Consider the following 19,121-nt stretch of genomic DNA (forward strand, 5'->3'; position numbering starts at 1 on the left):
TTTGCTCAGCATATAATACCCTCCAGTTCCATCCACGTCGAAGCCAATGGTGGGTATTCATCCTTTCTAATGGCTGAGTAATATTCCATTGTATACATAGACCACATCTTCTTTATCCATTCATCTTTCGATGGACACTGAGGCTTCTTCCACAGTTTGGCTATTGTGAGCATTGATGCTATGAACACTGGGGTGCAGGTGTCTCAGTTTTTCACTGCATCTGTATCTTTGGGGTAAATCCCCAGCAGTGCAATTGCTGGGTCGTAGGGCAGGTCTATTTTTAACTCCTTGAGGAACCTCCAAACAGTTTTCCAGAGTGGCTGCACCAGTTCACATTCCCACCAACAGTGCAAGAGAGTTCCCCCTTCTCCACATCCTCTCCAACATTTGTTTCCTGTCTTATTTTTAGCCATTCTGACAGTTGTGAGATAGTATCTCATTATGGTTTTGATTTGTATTTCCCTGATGGCAAGTGAGGCAGAGCATTTTTTCATGTGTTTGTTGGCCACGTGTGTGTCTTCTTTGGAGAAATGTCTGTTATGTACACAACTTCTATTCAACATCAAGCTGGAGGTGCTTTCCCTTTTAAAAAATTCTTTTTAAAATATATAAGAATTTAAAAGGAGGAAATAAATGTGTTATTTATAACTGATTTGTATACATAAAAAACCCCTAGAAAAAAAGAGAAATGACAAGCAAATGATTAGAATTCAAGTTTAGCAGGGCTCCTAGATAAGAATATTGCATTCAAAAATCAATTGCATTCTACAGCCCAGAAAAAGTTAGAGAAATAATTTGAAAAATAAGTTACAGTATTAGAGATTAGTTAAATTTTTTAAAGGCATGTAGGAATAAGTCTAACAAAAGGTATATGAGACTTTATGAGTGAGAAAAATGCATGAGACTGACACTCAAGGAGATCTAAGTAAATGGAAAACTACACACTGGAAGTCTATCTTGTCACGATGTCAGTCCTCCACACCCATCATCTGATGTAATGCAACCCAATAAAAATCTCTGTAAAATTGTTTGTGGAAATTGGCACGTTGATCCTAAAATGTATGTGAAGGGCAAAGAACTTGGCAGAGCCCAGATGGTCCCAAAGAAGGAAGGCTCAAGGAAAGGCTCACTCTTCTATGTGTCATAAAGCCAGAATAGTTTGCACAGGATAAACAATAGGCAACAGAAGAAACTGAAATCCAGAAACAAGCTTCATGTACATACAGCTTAACACAGGGCAAAGGCAGCATTTCAGACCAGTGGAGAGAGAAAAGAGCCCAGGGCAACTGGTGAGTACCACGAAAAAAGAGCAAAAATGGGGCATATACCTCCTGACATACACAAAACCAGATGGATGAAGATCTAAATGTAAAAGTGACACCATTATGATTTTAGGAGCTGACACAGAAGTATCTTCATGACTTCGTAGAAAAGTACAGTTCATTATACAAGACATGAGATTTTATAATCTTAAAAATTAGTACCAGTTGTAAAGAATAAAATCTGTTAGGTTTATAATCCCTCCATAATGGTTGATCCCTCTTCCCTAGAGCCAAAGACTGTCCTAAAAGTTATGAGCTAGAAAGAAAATCCCCAAAAAGAAGGCACCACGTTAGAACTAGGAAAAGCGGAAGTCCATAGTGTAAAGTGGAATGACAGGAGGCAGTCGGGCACCTTCAGATCCAACTCCCAGCAGACTTGCTAATTTTCACCCAGTATTGAGTTTTAGGAATATGGTCAACCCTCCTAAATATAATGGTGTAAAAGCAGCATTATGGCTTCCATCTTGGGAAAACCAGAGGGATGCACTCATTAGTTTCTTATTTATTGAAAGCGCTGATAAAATGATGAACATGGTGGGTGTACTTGTTACAAACTGATGAACAAAAACACAATAGGCTCCAGAAGGATCCCGGCACTAGGCCATCTCTGTGTCCAGGCCCCAGGGCCCACTCAGAAGAGGATGAAGAAAGCCTGGGGCTTAGCTCAACTGGACACTGAAGCCTGGTGCTTCTGGGGTAAATTGCTGTCCTCTCTTGTCTGGCCTCAGGCATATTTGCCCAAGTCCTTGTTGGATGCCCCCAGCATCCAACAGCTCCCCAGCTCTGCAAGGCCTCACCTAAGGGGGTCATGTACGTTGTCTGAGGTCACCATGTCAGAAAATGAAGAGGTCTGTGTTCAAATCAAGGTACAGCTGACTCCAAGACCCATTCGTCTTCCATGTTAAATTCCTTTCTCCTAGCAGAGGCCCCTGCTTGGACTGGCCAGGAGGACCTCAGTGATGCAGGGTCCTTGGGGAACAGAACCTGCTCCCCCAGACCAGGAGCACCGCCTCAGGGCAGATTCCCTCCCAGGGAAGCTGCTGTGTCAACCCAGTCATGCTCCCTCAGCCAGGCCACAAGTGGTCACCATTAAGCTACAGGAGAAAAGGCAGCCCAACCTCACACATGCCACCTGCAATGAGGAAGGGGGCTCAGGGTGCTGAAAGGAATTATTAGCAACAAAATAGCTCTGACTTCCCAGATTTGGGAGCTGTTTAATAGCTGTGCCAGTAAGTCATTTTGGATTCTTCAGATTTTTCTTAGATAAAACCAACAGCCTCATTCCATTTTGTGGTGCTCTTATCCTCAAACTGCTTGGAGTTGTTTTGGCAGCATAATTATGTTTTCTGGGAAAATGTATGTTGCTGGAGGAAAAGACATTTTCGACCCTGTTTGTGAAGCCGTCCTGCACTTCACCTCCAGAGCTCATTCTCCCACAGGGGCAACTAGCAGGATCCCCTTCAGGCCAGCGGTCAGGTCAGCTGCACAGGGGGTACACAGCTCAGCTGCTTGCTGGGGGTGAGGCCTTTCGGTGTGGCAGCCAACTCACCTGTCTATAATCCCCTCCTGCTTTTTCAAGCCTGAAAACCCCAGCTTCTTTTTTGCAAGCGCGCTACTTCTTCCTCCCTGGAGATCAGGGGCTACGTGAAGGCCCATGGGGAGAGAAAGCAGGTCTGCCTGCCAGTGGGGGGCACAGGTGCACTTCCCCATGCAAGTGGGAAAACAGGCACCCTAGAAGCTAGAAGATGCTTCAGAGTGAGCAGCCTCATAGGTCTATCCTTGACAAGGAAAAGGTTTTCCCAGAGAGCCAGTATTCTAGTTAGAAAACCATTAAATTCTTACATGGAACATTTGTCCTAATAATACATAGTTTTGCAAGTTCTATATTGAAAGGTCTAGAGCAGACATTTAGGGAGACATGAACTCCCTCCCCATCCCACACCATAGCACCATGAGAGCCTACAGCACATAGTTCAGCTGGATTTTCTCGATTCTCTAGTCCTTGTACTCAAACGTGGTCAACAGACCAGGGGCTGGTTAGTGATGCACACTCCTTGCCCTAGCCCAGAGGCCAAACTCTGGCAAGTCCTCAGGGGAGGTTAGATCACAGATAAATGATTTTATATCCCATTTCACCTTCACCTTCACCCGTAGGGCCAACTCTCTTCAGCTTGCTAAGATGGCATTGTCTACTCCCACCAACCCCTCGCAGAGATGTTGCAAAGTAAATGAATTTTGTAGAGTTCAATTTTTAAATAAGGACTAGGAGGACACATAGCAACATGCTAACAGGGATTTTCTCTGGGTGGTGAATGATTTATTTGATCTCAATTTTAGTTTTTAAGTTTCATGCACTGAGTGCTTTTCTTCTGTCAACACAATAAAAAGGATATTTTATTTTTTATTTTAAAAGTAGGTAAGTGTGAATATCAACTAATAGAGCATGAGAAATGGTAAATTCCTGTGGATGACCTGTTGCATTCAGCACCTGTGTAAAAGCTGGGCCCGGGAGCCACCTGCCCAGTTTCCCCAGCTGCTAAATGGTGACCTGGTCCCAGATCTGGGGCCTCCTGGCCTCTAGTGTGCTGCTGTTCCCTGTGTGCTGGAACCCTTGAGCAGAAGCACGTCCAATTACCATGCTTCCATCAGCACAACGCTGCAGTCAAGCCAGCCCTTCCGCACGTTAAACAGAGACATTTGGCCCAGACACAGGCTGGCAGCTGCAAAGGTGGCCCTTCCCATAGGAGAACTACTCAAACACTTCCGTGAGTGCGCACACTGCTGGAGCCCAGAGCGTGGAGCCCAGCACTTACTACACTTAAGCACTGGAACCGCCCTGAGAAGGAACCTCTGTTCCCCCAGAGAACTGGCTGGGGACAGGATGTGAGCAAAGCTGGCTGAGAAGGGCTGAGCAGATTGCAAACCTCAAAAACAAATGCTGGTCTGAAGCCACGGGTCTCACAAACATAGCTGCACATTAAATCAGCTGGGGAGCTTTGCAAAATCCTAGCAGCCAGGGCACCTTCAAACCAACCCAATCGGAATCTCCGGGCTGGAGCCGGTGGTTTTTTCACTGACCAGGTGATCCTGATGTACAGCTTAGGCTGGGACCGAGGGTCAGCCATGTTCTTCTGTAAAGGACCAGAGAGTAAATATTTTAGTGTTTGAGCCACATGGGGCTGTGTCACAACCACTCTGCGGCTGAAGAGTGAAAGTGGCAGCAGATGACCGTGAATGAGTGGGGTGACTATGTCCCAATAACATTTTATTTGCAAGACAGCCTCAGCCTGGGCACCTGGGTGGCTCATTTGGTTCAGTGTCTGACTTTTGATTCAGCTCAGGTCATGATCTTCAGTTGTGAGGTGGAGCCCTGTGTAGCCTGCTTAACGTCTCTCTCTCCCTCTCCCTCTGCCTCTCCCCTACTATTTCTCTGCCTTTCTAAAAAATCTTGGGGGTGGGGGGGAAACAGGCCCGGCCAGATTTGGCGCCAAGGCCCCACCCACCCTTGCTTGGTTCACTTGGAAACTTGAGCCAGAGTCATCAGTATCCCCAGGAGAGCGGGCCCACTCCCAAACTGTTTGATCAGTAGGCCTGGGGTAGGCCCAGAATTCACATTTCTGACCAGCTCCCAGGAGCTGCTAACACTGGTCTGAGAAGCGACGGTCAACAGCTGCTGTAAACTGTGTTTGACCCCAGAATCCATCCCAGGACGGCAGAATGCTTACTGTCCACCCCCCTAATGCCTGCCTCAGGGACCCATGGGAGGTGCTAGAGAATGGGCTGTCCTACCACCCACTCCAGCTACTCAGTCCAGCCACCTGCCCCCACTAGTCTCCACCAGGACTGGCGAGGGGCATGCAAGAGAAGAGAGCCCCGGCGGCAATCTAGAGAAAGCTTGTCCTGGGCCAGCCCCAGAAAAACCTTGTTCCATCTGAAATGAGTTTGCCAAACTCACCTTTCATTCAAACCAGCCCCAGGTTCAGTCCTGTCTGCTGGAAGCCCCAGAGGGCAGCCCTCACCAGCCAGCAGCCCCCCATCCTGAACTGCCTGCCAACTGGACACTCCAAGACTCTCCAATAACTCCAGACATTTTCAGAAAACAGCCTCATCCTCAAGGATGGGAGTGAGAGCAAAGCCACCAGGATGAGCTCTCACAACATCAGCAATGGCCATAATTCAATAGGAATAATACCTGGGGGTAGTGAACCAACAAAGTTTTTAAAGACTTTATTTAAAGTTATTTAAAGACTTTATTTCTTTTTTTTAAGACTTCACTTATTCATGAGAAACACACAGAGAGAGACAGAGACACAGGCAGAGGGAGAAGCAGGCTCCACGCAGGGAGCCCAATGTGGGACTCGATCCCAGGACCCCAGGATCAGCCCTAGCCAAAGACAGACGCTCAACCACTAAGCCACCCAGGTATCCCTAAAGACATTATTTCTTTAAAGCAGCAAAATTGAAAGTAAATACAGAGATTTTCCAAATACGCCCTGTACCCACACACATATAACCTCCCTCCACCCAAAGGGTTTGCATCATAGTTCACCCACAGTGTTGCACATTCCATGGTTTTACACAAACATATAATGACAAACAGCCATCATTATAGCATCAGCCGGAGTGATTACACTGCCCTAAAAGTCCTCTGTGTTTCTATTCATCCCTCCTTCCCCCATCCCATCCTTGACAACCACTGATCCTTTACTGCCTCTATAGTTTGGCCTTTTCCACAATAATATGCATCCGAGGTCCCTCCATGTCTCGATAGCTCATTTCTTTTTATTGCTGAGTAATATTCCATCATCTGAATGTGCCACGGTTTATTTATGGGTTTACCTACTGAAGGACAGCGTGGCTGCTTCAAAGTTCTGACAATGATGAATAAAGCTGCTCAAAACATCCAGGTGCAGGTTTTTGTGCAGACACAAGCTTTTAACTTTGTAAGTACCAAGGAGCACAATTGATCATATGGTAAACAATATCTCTGGTTTTGTAAGAAACTGCCAAATTGCCTTCCAGTGTGGCTGCACCATTTTGCATTCCCCCTGAGCACTGCGTGAGAGTTCCTGTTGCCCCATGTCCTTGCAGTGCTTGGTGCTGTCTGTCTACTAGGTTTTGACCATTCAAATAGGAGTGCAGTAGTATCCCATTGTTGTTGTTGTTTTTGTTTTTAAGATTTTATTTATTTATTCATGAGAGACACAAAGAGGGAGGCAGACACAGGCAGAAGAAGAAGCAGGCTCCATGCGGAGAGCCCAATGTGTGACTGGATCCCAGGACCCCAGGATCATGCCCTGGGCCGAAGGCAGGCGTTAAACAGCTGAGTCACTCAGGCGTCCCCCATTGTTGTTTTACCTGTTATGTTCACCATTTCCCTGGTGAGCATAATGCAGAGCATCTTTTCACGTGCTTGTTTGGCATCAGTACATCTTTGCTGAGATGTGTCTGTTGGCCCATTTTTTAATGGGGCTATTTGTTGTCTTATTGTTGAGTTGGAGGAGCTCTTTGCACATTTTGGATAATAGTCTTTTATCATATATGTCGTTTGCAAATATTTTCTCCTAGTCTATGGCTTCTTTTCTCATTCTCTTCATGATGTCTTTCACAGAGCAGAAGTTTCTAGTTTTAGTGAAGTCCACCTTACCAATTCTTTCTTTCATGGATCGTGTCTTCGGTGTTGAATCTAGGAAGTCATCACCAGACCCAAGGTCGTCTGGGTTTTCTATGGCACCTTCTAGGATTGTTGTAAATTTTGTTGTACATTGAGATCTGTGATCCACTCTCAGTTAACTTTGGTGTAGGACACAAGGTCTGTGTCTAGATTTATTTATTTGCATATTGACATTCAGTTGTCCCAGCACTAGTTGCTAGAGAGACTGTCTTTGCCTCATTGCATCACCCCTGTCCTGCTGTCAAAGACCAGCTGACTGTATTTATGTGGGTCTGTTTCTGGGGTCCCTACTCTGTTGCATTAATCTATTTGTCTTATCTCTCTCCAAGGCAGTGAATGTTTGTCCTCAGTAGTCCTGCTTCCGAACAGCCCTGAGGTTCTCACAACTCAAGGAGCCAGATCAACCCCCTCCCACCCATTTCCACGATGGTGGCACAGGCAGCCTGCCCCCGCACAGTTGGTTCTCACAGGTGTAGCCTGGAGTCTGGGACGTCCAGAGAACCAGCTCCCAGAAAGGCAGAGGTCAGCACTGCCCCAAATGCAGCCCCCTTTGCCATCTCAAGTCAAAACAGGAACATCTTGGCTCAAAATCTGGGAACATTTACATGAACTCTGAGCCCCCTTTCAGTCATAACTCCCCTGATATACAGGAGCTCCTGCCCATTAATAGAAAGTTGGTCCCTCAGAAGGAGCTGTATGCCTGCCGCTCTGAGGGCAGGGGGTTTCTGGCACATTCTTGTCTACCTGCAGCTCAGCCACCCCCAGGTCCTGTGGGTTCCTTGAGAACAGACTCTAGCACAGATGAGCCCTAGAGAAGTTATTGATAGGATCTCAATGGCCTCCTACATTGTTACAACTTACAGGCTGGCTTTACAAATAAGGAAACTGAGGTTGAAGCACATCCTGAGTAGGTGGCAGACCTGGATTTCACCCATGCTCCTGTCAGACTCTAGGCCTACCCATGCTTATCACTTTCTGGAGCACTCAGTAGGTGCTCAGTAAACACTGGTAGAGCAGATGACCAAGGAATGGATGAAGCATGGCTGGCTTCACTCCGAAACCCATTTTCTACCAGTGAACTTTGCTTCAAGCCAGCCTCAGATCCTTCAGAGAGTAGACTCCTCACTCGTCTCCCTGCCTTGTGGTCTGTCTCTTCTTTGTGTACAGGAGCCAATCCTCCATGCGCAGTCTGCCAGGCCCTGGACATGATGGATCTCAGCAGCCAGCATCATGGCACCAGTACATCAACACAAGGCAGGTGCTGGGTCACAGTAACCCCTGTATTCCCGAAGAGGCTCTGCAACAAAACAAATGCCACAAGTCTCCAAGAGTGGCAGCATTCAGAAAAGCCCGTCCCCTTACATGACTTTAGCCAATCCATAATGACTCTAGGGCAGCTGGTCCAGCAAGGTAATGAAGGGACACCAAAGTGTCACCTCCCCTCCTTACAGAAGCATTTTCCCTTCTAACAGCCAGGCCTTTGCTGTCTCTGTGGCCCAGCTCTGCCCACCCACCAGTTGTCTTTCAAAGGGTCCATCCGTCCCCTCTGCAGGACACAGAGACCCTGCTGGTACTGGCTGAAAGAGCACAGCACTGAGGTGGGTGGTGTGCTTCCAGAGAGGCCAGGAGCCCAGCTCTCCAGCAACTCATCCAGCGATGAGGACAAATGCTCAGAAACCAGCTCAGCCTCCATGCAGGGAGGCTCAGATTCAATCAAGATGCATTTGATCCCAGCCAGGATCAGTCCTCGAAACAGAAAATGCATTCAGAACACTCGGACCCAATTCCTGCAAAGCAGGCCGTGATAAAAATTTTTATCAAGAAACTCTGACACTGAGTCCCCCGGGAACTCACCAGGGGGCATGATGCACTGCATGCAAGGCTCGAAAACTGGCAGAGATCACACATCTCTGAGAAATAAGTAATTGAGAACTGAGGATATCCTGGAACTTGTTTTAAACATGTCTGGAACATGTCATTTGAGGAATGACAAGATGAAGAGCAAGAGAACACTAGAGAGAAAAAGAGAAGATTAAAAAAAGAAAAACATTTCTGAACAGAATAAAAAAAGTCACGTAGATAAATTTTAAAAATCAGTTTTTAAAATGAGTCAATAGAACATCATGGTTGGGCTGCAGTGAGAGAAGAATCTTATTACCTACAAGGTCAAGAAATGGGTTAAGCAACAGCACCCAGTGCTTGCAGTCACAGGGACACAAACCTTCACCCGTGGCTTGTGAACTCCTAGGCCTTTTGAGGAAGAAATCTGCAGCTGCTGTTAAGTTTCAAAATATACACACTCCATGACCCAACCATCTCCTGCTGGAATTCATCCCACAGGCTTCGCAGCGCTGTGTGTTCACTGTGTTGGTCGGCTTGCTTTGTGTGCTTGTTTTCCAGCCTTGTGCGAGACAGCTAACACTGGAAACCACCGAATGTCCAGCGGAAGAGAGAAGCAGAACTTGTTAAACAGAAAAGTGGTTAAATCAGCTGTGGCATATTCATTCTCTGGAATATTAAGTAGCAACCCAAAAATAAAGACTCCGATCTCTGCCTCTGGTCTCCGTGGATTAACTCATGTCCGCTTTGTCTTTGTTTGTTGCACTTTATTTTGTCTGTAATTTCCATTTCCTATGTCTGTGTTTTAACATAAATGTATCTAAAGAGGCACAGCCTTGAATATAATTTAAAACAGCATAACAAAATGGTGGGAGAAAAAAGTCATGTTTTTGTTTCTGATATTTTTGTATAGGGGCCATCCTGGAGCGGATATGATATGCAGAGGCACACAGGGGACCTGGCAATGTCTGCTCTCGGCCTGGCATCAGTCTTAGTTGCTAAGTGCTTACTGTGCTTTCACTCTTCACTAATTGCACGTGTTTTTGGATGTTCTTCAGTGCGTGTGTCAAATTCCATAAAATGTGAACTTTAACACTGCATGTGAAATCAGTTTCCGAATCATAAAATATAAGTCACAATTCAGTTTTTCCTGGTACAGGTAAGAAAAAAAAAAAAGGTCAAATGTTCATCAAAATAGTGAAAAATAAAACACAGTGCATCATCTGGTGGAGAATCAACCAAACATTTGAGCTCTCACCAACCTTTTCAGTTCTGTGATATGTATGCTAGCCTTAGCCTTTCTTTTTTTAATCTTTTGATCCCTTTTACCCATTTCTCTCCCCTGAGCATCACCTCTGATAACCACCAATCTGTTCTCTGCATCTATGAGCTTGGTTTACCTTTTATTTGTCCTTTTAGATTTTACATATAAGTGAAATCGGACAGTATTTGCTTTCACTGCCTTATTTCATTTAGCATTAAAGACCATCCATGTTATCACCAGTGGCAAGATTTCCTTCTTCTTCGTGGCTGAGTAATATTCCACCATGTGTATGTATACACCACATCTTCTTTATCCATTTATCTATCAATGCACACTTGGGTTGCTTCCATGTCTGGCTATTATGAGTAACAGTACAGTGAGCATGGGTAGGGGCAGATATCTTTTTGAGTTAGTGTTTTCGTTTTCTTCAGATAAATACCCAGAAGTGAAATTATGGGGTCATATGATAGTTCTGCTTTTAATTTTTTGAGGAACTTCAAGTTCATTTTCCATAGTGGCACACCAATTTACAGTTAAACCAACTGTGAGCAGGGGTTTCCTCTTCACCACATCCTCACTAACACTTGTTATTTCTTGTCCTTTTTGGAATAGCCATTCTTTTCATGTACCTGTTAGTCAATGTACTGTTATATGAAAAGAATAGTTTCCTATATCCATAGTGTGCTCCCATTTAAGTTAAAAAAAAAATCTCATGCATATGTATGTTTGTAGGAGTACAGAGACGGATGTGGGAGCATGCATAGGAAGCTGCCAACACAGATTACCTTAGGGTGAGGAGTGTCTGTGTGTGTGTGATAAGAATAATTTAAAATCCTAAAGTTATAATCCCAGTTCCAAAGCCTAACTACACCTCAATCATAAAAGGAGAATGAAGTCATCAAAATTAAAAATTTTAATTTATGAAGACAACACTTATATAATGAAAAGAGAACCCACAGATTAGGAGGAAACTATGTAGTATGTATATGTGATAAATGATTTATATCCCAAATATATAAAGAAATACAAATCAATTGTACTGGGTGGCTCAGTGGTTGAGTGTCTGCTTTAGGCTTAGGGAGTGATCTCAGGGTCCTGGGATCGAGTCCCACATTGGGCTTCTTGAGGAGCCTGCTTCTCCTTCTGCCTGTGTCTCTGTCTCTCTCTCTCTCTCTCTCTCTCTCTGTGTCTCTCATGGATAAATAAATAAAATCTTTAAAAAAAAAAAAAGAAATACAAATCAATAATAAAAAGACAATCCAATTTCAAAATGAGAAAAAAACATGAACAAATGCTTCATAAAATAAGATCCATGGAAAAAGCATAAGATGTCCAACACCATTAGTTATCAGAAAAATGCAAATTATAACCACATTGAGATGCTGTTCTGTATCCACCAAACTGGCTAAGATTACAAAGATTGATAGTATCAAGTGCTGGTGAGGATGTGGAGCACCAGGAAATCATATGCCCTTCTTGGGAATGAACAATGGGACAGCCACTTTGGAGAACAGTCTGGCAGTTTTTTTATGAATCTAAACCCAATGATTCAACAATGCCCCCCTGCCAAGGGAAATGAAAACATAAGCCCACATAATGAACAAATTGTTCAAGAACATTTATAGCAACATTTTTCATGACAGCAAAACCTGGAAAAAATGTCATTGTACATCAACAAGTAAAGGAACAAACAAAACATGGTCTCTTCATAGAATGGAATACTCCCCCAAGAAAAGGAATGAATAAGCCATACAAGCAACTGCCTTCATCCTCAAGAACATTATAACACAAAAGAAGTGGGCTAGGAGTGCTACCTCTGCAATTCGGTTGATGTGGAGCTGATGGGCAAGGCTGGTCTGTGCAGAGGAACCGGAATACTGGGTACCTGAGGAGTAGGTAGACAGCGCAGGGGCTGCTGGGGGTGGAATGTTGTCTCCACTGGGTGCCCATTAGCCAAGTGCCCCTCCCTTTCTGATGCAGCAGAACAGATTAGAATATCAGGGTGCCCTCCTATACAGAACATGCTAGATCACCAGTTGGTGCAAACACACGCTGAGTGCCCATGTTAATCACTGTCTTGAGAACACAGAGATCCTGTCCTCACTGTGTATTTGCATCAAGCAGAATGTGCAGAAGAATGGGTTTTTCAGCATTCAAGGCTATGGGCTCCCAAGGGTGGCCAACCCAGAGTGTCTCCCTTGTGAGGAAGAGTGGCTAGGTGGCAGGCTTCGGCCCTAGAGTGCTGGCCCTACAGGGAGGGAGGGCTACAGAATCATTAGGCTAAGTTGCTCTACTATAAAAGCTTGCTGCATGTAGGTCCCAGCACTGGATGCTTTGTTTAAGGGGCTGCTCCTGGGCTCTCGGTCTCTCAGTTCCCCCACCAGACCTGTCTTGATTACTGTCTCTAGGAATTTTCTCTGGCCTCACAGGAGCATCACCCACCCTAGCCTCAGAGTCTGCTGGGATGCACAACCCCACCCAGAGAAGAACAACCCCCTCTGTAACCTCTGATGGGAGAGGAACTGCCCTCCAGCTGGAGCCCATAACGTGATTTAATATACTCTGGCATATGCGCAGAGCTCCTGCCTTCATTACCTCAGCCCCAAACATCCGAGTAAATTAGTCACAGGGGAAGGCTGCAGGCTGCAGAAGGTAATAAAACATATTGACACTGCCAAGAGTTAATTAAAGCTTTCACAAGAGTTCACTCAAGAAGGGCCTTTGAGTTCAAGCCAAACCCCAAAGCATGGGGACATTAATGAAACTCACACATATCCCCAGCATGGCCATCTAGGTGGGTACTAATAAGCCATTGACAATTAACACAAGTTTACTCCTTCTTAAATAACTTAATTTGCAAAAGCCTAGTGTGAAAGACAGCATTCCCAGTCGGCAGAGGCAAAGGGAGTCTTAGAGATATACACTTGTTTTTTAACAGAACGTAAAAAACATAACATATGGGCAGAGAGGAAATAAATAAGACAAAGAAAGGTCACTGGGTGCACGGTTCATTCAGGTCAAATGATAATGCCTCTCCCTGGGGGCACGGCCAGGATCCCAACGCTGGACAGTCGGTGGAGCCAGTGGACACCCAGATAGAGAGGAGAGCCAGAGAAGCCACTAGAAGGACCTAAGCCAACACCTGCAAACGCACAGCCTGCAAGGGAACCACACACAGGACAGGAGCAAGTTGCCACTGCAAAGGTACCTGCCCCACCCCCAGCCCCAGCAACCAGCTGTATTCAGGGCCACCAGGAGAGGGGTGGCATGGCCTCCCTTGGGGTAAAGACTGGGGCACCTCAGACCAGAAGCATGTTTCCAGACCCATTCCAGAGGGACACCCAAGACTTTGTCTACCCGGTTATTTGGAGGATTAACTATACCTCCAAATTGCTGTGTAAATCCTGCAAAAGTAAAGATCACTAAAGATGGGATAAAGGTGAGGGAACTAGTAAAACTGGTAAAACCAACCCTAAATCTCCCACGAGAAGGGGCTTGTTTAAGAAGGACCAAATTGGAGTCCAGGAATTGGAGTCTGGAGATTTTATGCAAAAACTACAGAAACTAATAGTAGAAGGAAAGCCATTGCTGTGTTACCTGCGGTTCCATGTCAGCATCCAGCCAAATGAAGGACACTCAAGATTTATAGGCGCCTCCGGGAAGATACAACCAGGGCACATAACTAAAGCAGTAATAAATGAGGCACCAGATGAAGAGGGGGGATTGGGACAGAGATGCCATCTCCAAATCATTTAAGTCAGCAGTCGTTCTGTGAAAAGTGTGGAGGGTAAACACGGAGGCAAACCAGGGCCATAGGGCAGGTGTGCCGAGTGGGTGGTCTGAGACCCGTTTGGAGATACAGCTGGGCAGGACGGGCTACCTGGATCCTCAGGAGCTATTTTTTTAATTTTTTAATTTTTTTATTTATTAATAAATAATTAATAGGATAAACGAGATAAACGAGAGACAGACAGAGACACAGGCAGAGGGAGAAGTAGGCTCCACCACGCAGGGAGCCCGACGCGGGACTTGATCCCAGGACTCCGGGATCACCCCCAGGCCAAAGGCAGGAGCTAAACCGCTAAGCCACACAGGGATCCCCCTCAGGAGCTTTATTTTTTAAACAAATTTAATTTTTATTGGTGCTCAATTTGCCGACATATAGAATAACACCCAGTGCCCATCCCATCCAGTGCCCACCTCAGTGCCCATACTCATTCACCCTCACCTCCTGCCCACATCCCCATCCACCACCCCTGGTTCGTTTCCCAGATTTAGGAGTCTCTCATGTTCGTCTCCCTTTCTGATATTTCCCACTCATTTATCCTACTTTCCCCTTTATTCCCTTTCACTATTTTTTTTATTCCCCAAATGAAGGAGACCATATAATGTCTGTCCTTCTCCGATTGACATATTTCACTCAGCATAATACCCTCCAGTTCCATCCACGTCGAAGCAAATGGTGGGTATTTGTCGTTTCTAATGGCTGAGGAATATTCCATTGTATACACAGACAACATCTTCTTTATCCATTCATCTTTTGATGGACACGAGGCTCCTTCCCCAGTTTGGCTATTGTGGCCATTGCTGCTAGAAACATCGGGGTGCAGGTGTCCCGGCATTTCCTTGCATCTATATCTTTGGCGTAAATCCCCAGCAGTGCAATTGCTGGGTCATAGGGCAGGTCTGTTTTTAACTCTTTGAGGAACCTCCACACAGTTTTCCAGAGTGGCTGCACCAGGTCACATTCCCATCAACAGTGCAAGAGGGTTCCCTTTTCTCCGATCCTCTCCAAGATTTGTTGTTTCCTGCCTTGTTAATTTTCCCCATTCTCACTGGTGTGAGGTGGGATCTCATTGTGGTTTTGATTTGTATTTCCCTGATGGCAAGTGATGCGGAGCATTTTCTCATGTGCGTGTTGGCCATGTCCATGTCTTCCTCTGTGAGATTTCTCTTCATGTCTTTTGCCCATTTCAAGATTGGATTGTTTGTTTCTTTGGTGTTGAGTTTAATAAGTTCTTTATAGATCTTGGAAACTAGCCCTTTATCTGATATGTCATTTGCATATCTCTTCTCCCATTCTGTAGGTTGTCTTTTAGTTTTGTTGACTGTATCCTTTGCTGTGCAAAAGCTTCTTATCTTGATAAAGTCCCAAATGTTCATTTTTGCTTTTGTTTCCCTTGCCTTCATGGATGTATCCTGCAAGAAGTTACTGTGGCCAAGTTCAGAAAGGGTGTTGCCTGTGTTCTCCTCGAGCATTTTGATGGACTCTTGTCTCACATTTAGAGCTTTCATCCATTTTGAGTTTATCTTTGTGTATGGTGAAAGCGAGTGGTCTAGTTTCATTCTTCTGCATGTGGATGTCCAATTTTCCCAGAACCATTTGTTGAAGAGACTGACTTTCTTCTAGTGGATAGTCTTTCCTCCTTTATCGAATATTAGTAGACCATAAAGTTCAGGGTCCACTGCTGGGTTCTCTGTTCTGTTCCATTGATCTATGTGTCTGTTTTTGTGCCAGGACCACACTGTCTTGATGACCACAGCTTTGTAGTACAACCTGAAATCTGGCATTGTGATGCCCCCAGCTATGGTTTTCTTTTTTAATATTCCCCTGGCTATTCAGGGTCTTTTCTGATTCCACACAAATCTTAAAATAATTTGTTCCAATTCTCTGAAGAAAGTCCATGGTATTTTGATAGGGATTGCATTAAAAGTGTAAATTGCCCTGGGTAACATTGACATTTTCACAATATTAATTCTTCCAATCCATGAGCATGGAATATTTTTCCATCTCTTTGTGCCTTCCTCAATTACTTTCAGAAGTGTTCTGTAGTTTTTAAGGTATAGATCCTTTACCTCTATTATACCTAGGTTATTCCTAGGAATCTTATGCTTATGCAATTGTAAATGGGATTGACTCCTTAATTTCTCTTTCTTCAAGCTCATTGTTAGTGTATAGAAATGCCACTGACTTCTGGGCATTGATTTTGTATCCTGCCACACTACCAAATTGCTGTGTGAGTTCTAGCAATCTTGGGGTAGAGTCTTTTGGGTTTTCTATGTACAGTATCATGTCTTTGGCGAAGAGGGAGAGTTTGACTTCTTCTTTGCCAATTTGAATATGTTTTATTTCTTTTTGTTCTCTGATTGCTGAGGCTAGGACTTCCAGTACTGTGTTGAGCAGCAGTGGTGAGAGAGAGCAGTGGACATCCCTGTCTTGTTCCTGATCTTAGGGGAAAGGCTCCCAGTGCTTCTCCATTGAGAATGATATTTGCTGTGGGCTTTTCGTAGATGGCTTTTAAGATGTTGAGAAATGTTCCCTCTATCCCGACACTCTGAGGAGTTTTGATCAGGAATGGATGCTGTATTTTGTCAAATGCTTTCTCTGCATCTATTGACAGGATCATATGGTTCTTGATTTTTCTCTTGCTGATATGATGAATCACATTGATTGTTTTATGAGTGTTGAACCAGCCTTGTCCCGGGAATAAATCCTACTTGGTCATGGTGAATAATTTTCTTAATGTATTGTTGGATCCTATTGGCTAGTATCCTGTTGACAATGTTTGCATCGATGTTCATCAGGAATATTGGCCTATAATTCTCCTTTTTGGTGGGGTCTTTGTCTGGTTTTGGAATTAAGGTGATGCTGGCCTCATAGAACGAATTTGGAAGTACTCCATCTCTTTCTATCTTTCCAAACAGCTTTAGTAGAACAGGTATGGTTTCTTCTTTAAACGTTTGATAGAATTCCCCAGGGAAGCCATCTGGCCCTGGACTCTTGTGTCTTGGGAGGTTTTTGATGACTGCTTCAATTTCCTCCCTGGTTATTGGCCTGTTCAGGTTTTCTATTTCTTCCTGTTCCAGTGTTAGTAGTTTCAGGTTTTCCAGGAATGCGTCCATTTCTTCTATATTGCCTAATTTATTGGCGTAGAGCTGCTCATAATATGTTTTTAAAATGTTTGTATTTCCTTGGTGTTGGTAGTGATCTCTCCTTTCTCATTCATGATTTTATTAATTTGAGTCTTCTCTCTCTTCTTTTTTTTTTTTCCTCTCTCTCTTCTTTTTAATAAGGCTGGCTAATGGTTTATCTATCTTATTAATTCTTTCAAAGAAACAACTTCTGGGTCTGTTGATCTGTTCCACAGTTATTCTGGTCTCAATTTCGTTGAGTTCTGCTCGAATTTTAATTAACTCTCTTCTTCTGCTGGGTGTAGGATCTATCTGCTGTTTTTTCTCTAGCACTTTTATGTGTAAGGTTAGCTTTTGTATTTGAGTTCTTTCCAGTTTTTGAATGGATGCTTGTATTGCGATGTATTTCCCCCTCAGGACTGCTTTTGCTGTATCCCAAAGATTTTGAATGGTTGTATCTTCATTCTCATTAGTTTCCATGAATCTATTTAATTCTTCCTTAATTTCCTGGTTGACCCTTTCATCTTTTAGCAGGATGGTCCTTAACCTCCACGTGTGTGAGGTCCTTCCAAACTTCTTCTTGAGATTTAGTTCTAATTTCAAGGCATTATGGTCTGAGAATATGCAGGGGACGATCCCAATCTTTTGGTATCAGTTCAGTCCTGATTTGTGACCCAGTATGTGGTCTATTCTGGAGAAAGTTCCATGTGCACTTGAGAAGAATGTGTATTCAGTTGAGTTTGGATGTAAAGTTCTATAGATATCTGTGAAATCCATCTGGTCTAGTGTATCATTTAAAGCTCTCGTTTCTTTGGAGATGTTGTGCTTAGAAGACCTATCGAGGGAAAAAGAGCTAGATTGAAGTCACCAAGTATAAGTGTATTATTATCTAAGTATGTCTTAAATTTGGTTATTAATTGGTTTAAATATTTGGCAGCTCCCACATTTGGAGTTTATATATTGAGGATTGTTAAGTCCTCTTGTTGGCTAGATCCTTTATGTATGATATAGTGTCCCTCTTGATCTCTCACTACAGTCTTCGGGGTAAATTTTAGTTTATCTGAGGATGGCTACCCCTGCTTTCTTTTGAGGACCATTTGAATGGTAAATGGTTCTCCAACCTTTTATTTTCAGGCTGTAGGTGTCCTTCTGTCTCAAGTGAGTCTCTTGTAGACAGCAAATAGATGGGTCCTGCTTTTTTATCCAGTCTGAAACCCTGCGCCTTTTGATGGGGTCATTAAGCCCGTTCACATTCAGAGTTACTATTGACAGATATGAGTTTAGTGTCATCATGATATCTCTTCAGTCCTTGTTTTTGTGGATTGTTCCACTGAACTTCTTCTTAAAGGGGAATTTTAAGAGTCCCCCTTAAAATTTCTTGCAGAGCTGGTTTGGAGGTCCCATATTCTTTCAGTTCTTTCCTGTCATGGAAGCTCTTTATCTCTCCTTCCATTCTGAATGAGAGCCTTGCTGGATAAAGTATTCTTGGTTGCATGTTCTTCTCATTTAGGACCCTGAATATATCCTGCCAGCCCTTTCTGGCCTGCCAGGTCTCTGTGGAGAGGTCTGCTGTTACCCTAATACTCCTCCCCAGAAAAGTCAGGGATTTCTTGTCTCTTGCTGCTTTAAGGATCTTCTCTTTATCTTTGGAATTTGCAAGCTTCACTATTAAATGTCAAGGTGTTGAACGGTTTTTATTGATTTGGGGCGGGGGGGACTCTCTATTTCCTGGATCTGAATGCCAGTTTCCCTTCCCAGATTAGGAAAGTTTTCAGCTAGGATTTGTTCAAATACATATTCTGGCCCTCTGTCCCTTTTGGTGCCCTCGGGAACCCCAATTAAACGTAGGTTTTTCTTCCTCAGGCTGTCACTTATTTCCCTTAATCTATCTTCATCGTCTTTTAATTGTTTGTCTCTTTTTTCCTCAGTTCCCTCTTTGCCATCAATTTGTCTTCTATGTCACTCACTTGTTCTTTCACCTCGTTAAGCCTCGTCGTTAGGACTTCTAGTTTGGATTGCATCTCATTCAATTGATTTTTAATTTCTGCCTGATTAGATCTAAATTGTGCAGTCATGAAGTCTCTTGAGTCCTTTATGCTTTTTTCTAGAG

General features: G+C 44.1%; 1 protein-coding gene across 5 annotated transcripts in view; it reads right to left on the reverse strand.

Annotated features, from left to right (window-relative positions):
* The window catches only part of APMAP (adipocyte plasma membrane associated protein), a 172,241-nt gene that overhangs the window by 83,131 nt on the left and 69,989 nt on the right, over positions 1–19,121 (reverse strand). For 2 of the 5 annotated variants that reach the window (XR_011995355.1, XR_011995353.1), the window contains 3 exons: positions 9,218–9,417; positions 8,851–9,008; positions 5,549–8,293 (listed from right to left, as the gene is read on the reverse strand). The exons of 1 other annotated variant lie outside the window; for it this stretch is intronic. The gene's annotated coding sequence lies outside the window, so the exon portion shown is untranslated. Of the gene's footprint in view, positions 1–5,548; positions 8,294–8,850; positions 9,009–9,217; positions 9,418–9,845; positions 9,986–19,121 lie in introns of those variants that run through there. 2 more of the 5 variants (XR_011995356.1, XR_011995357.1) reach the window with 2 other exon arrangements.

The sequence above is a fragment of the Vulpes vulpes genome, chromosome 11 (genome assembly GCF_048418805.1).
Source record: "Vulpes vulpes isolate BD-2025 chromosome 11, VulVul3, whole genome shotgun sequence".
NCBI classification, from domain to species: Eukaryota; Metazoa; Chordata; class Mammalia; order Carnivora; family Canidae; genus Vulpes; species Vulpes vulpes.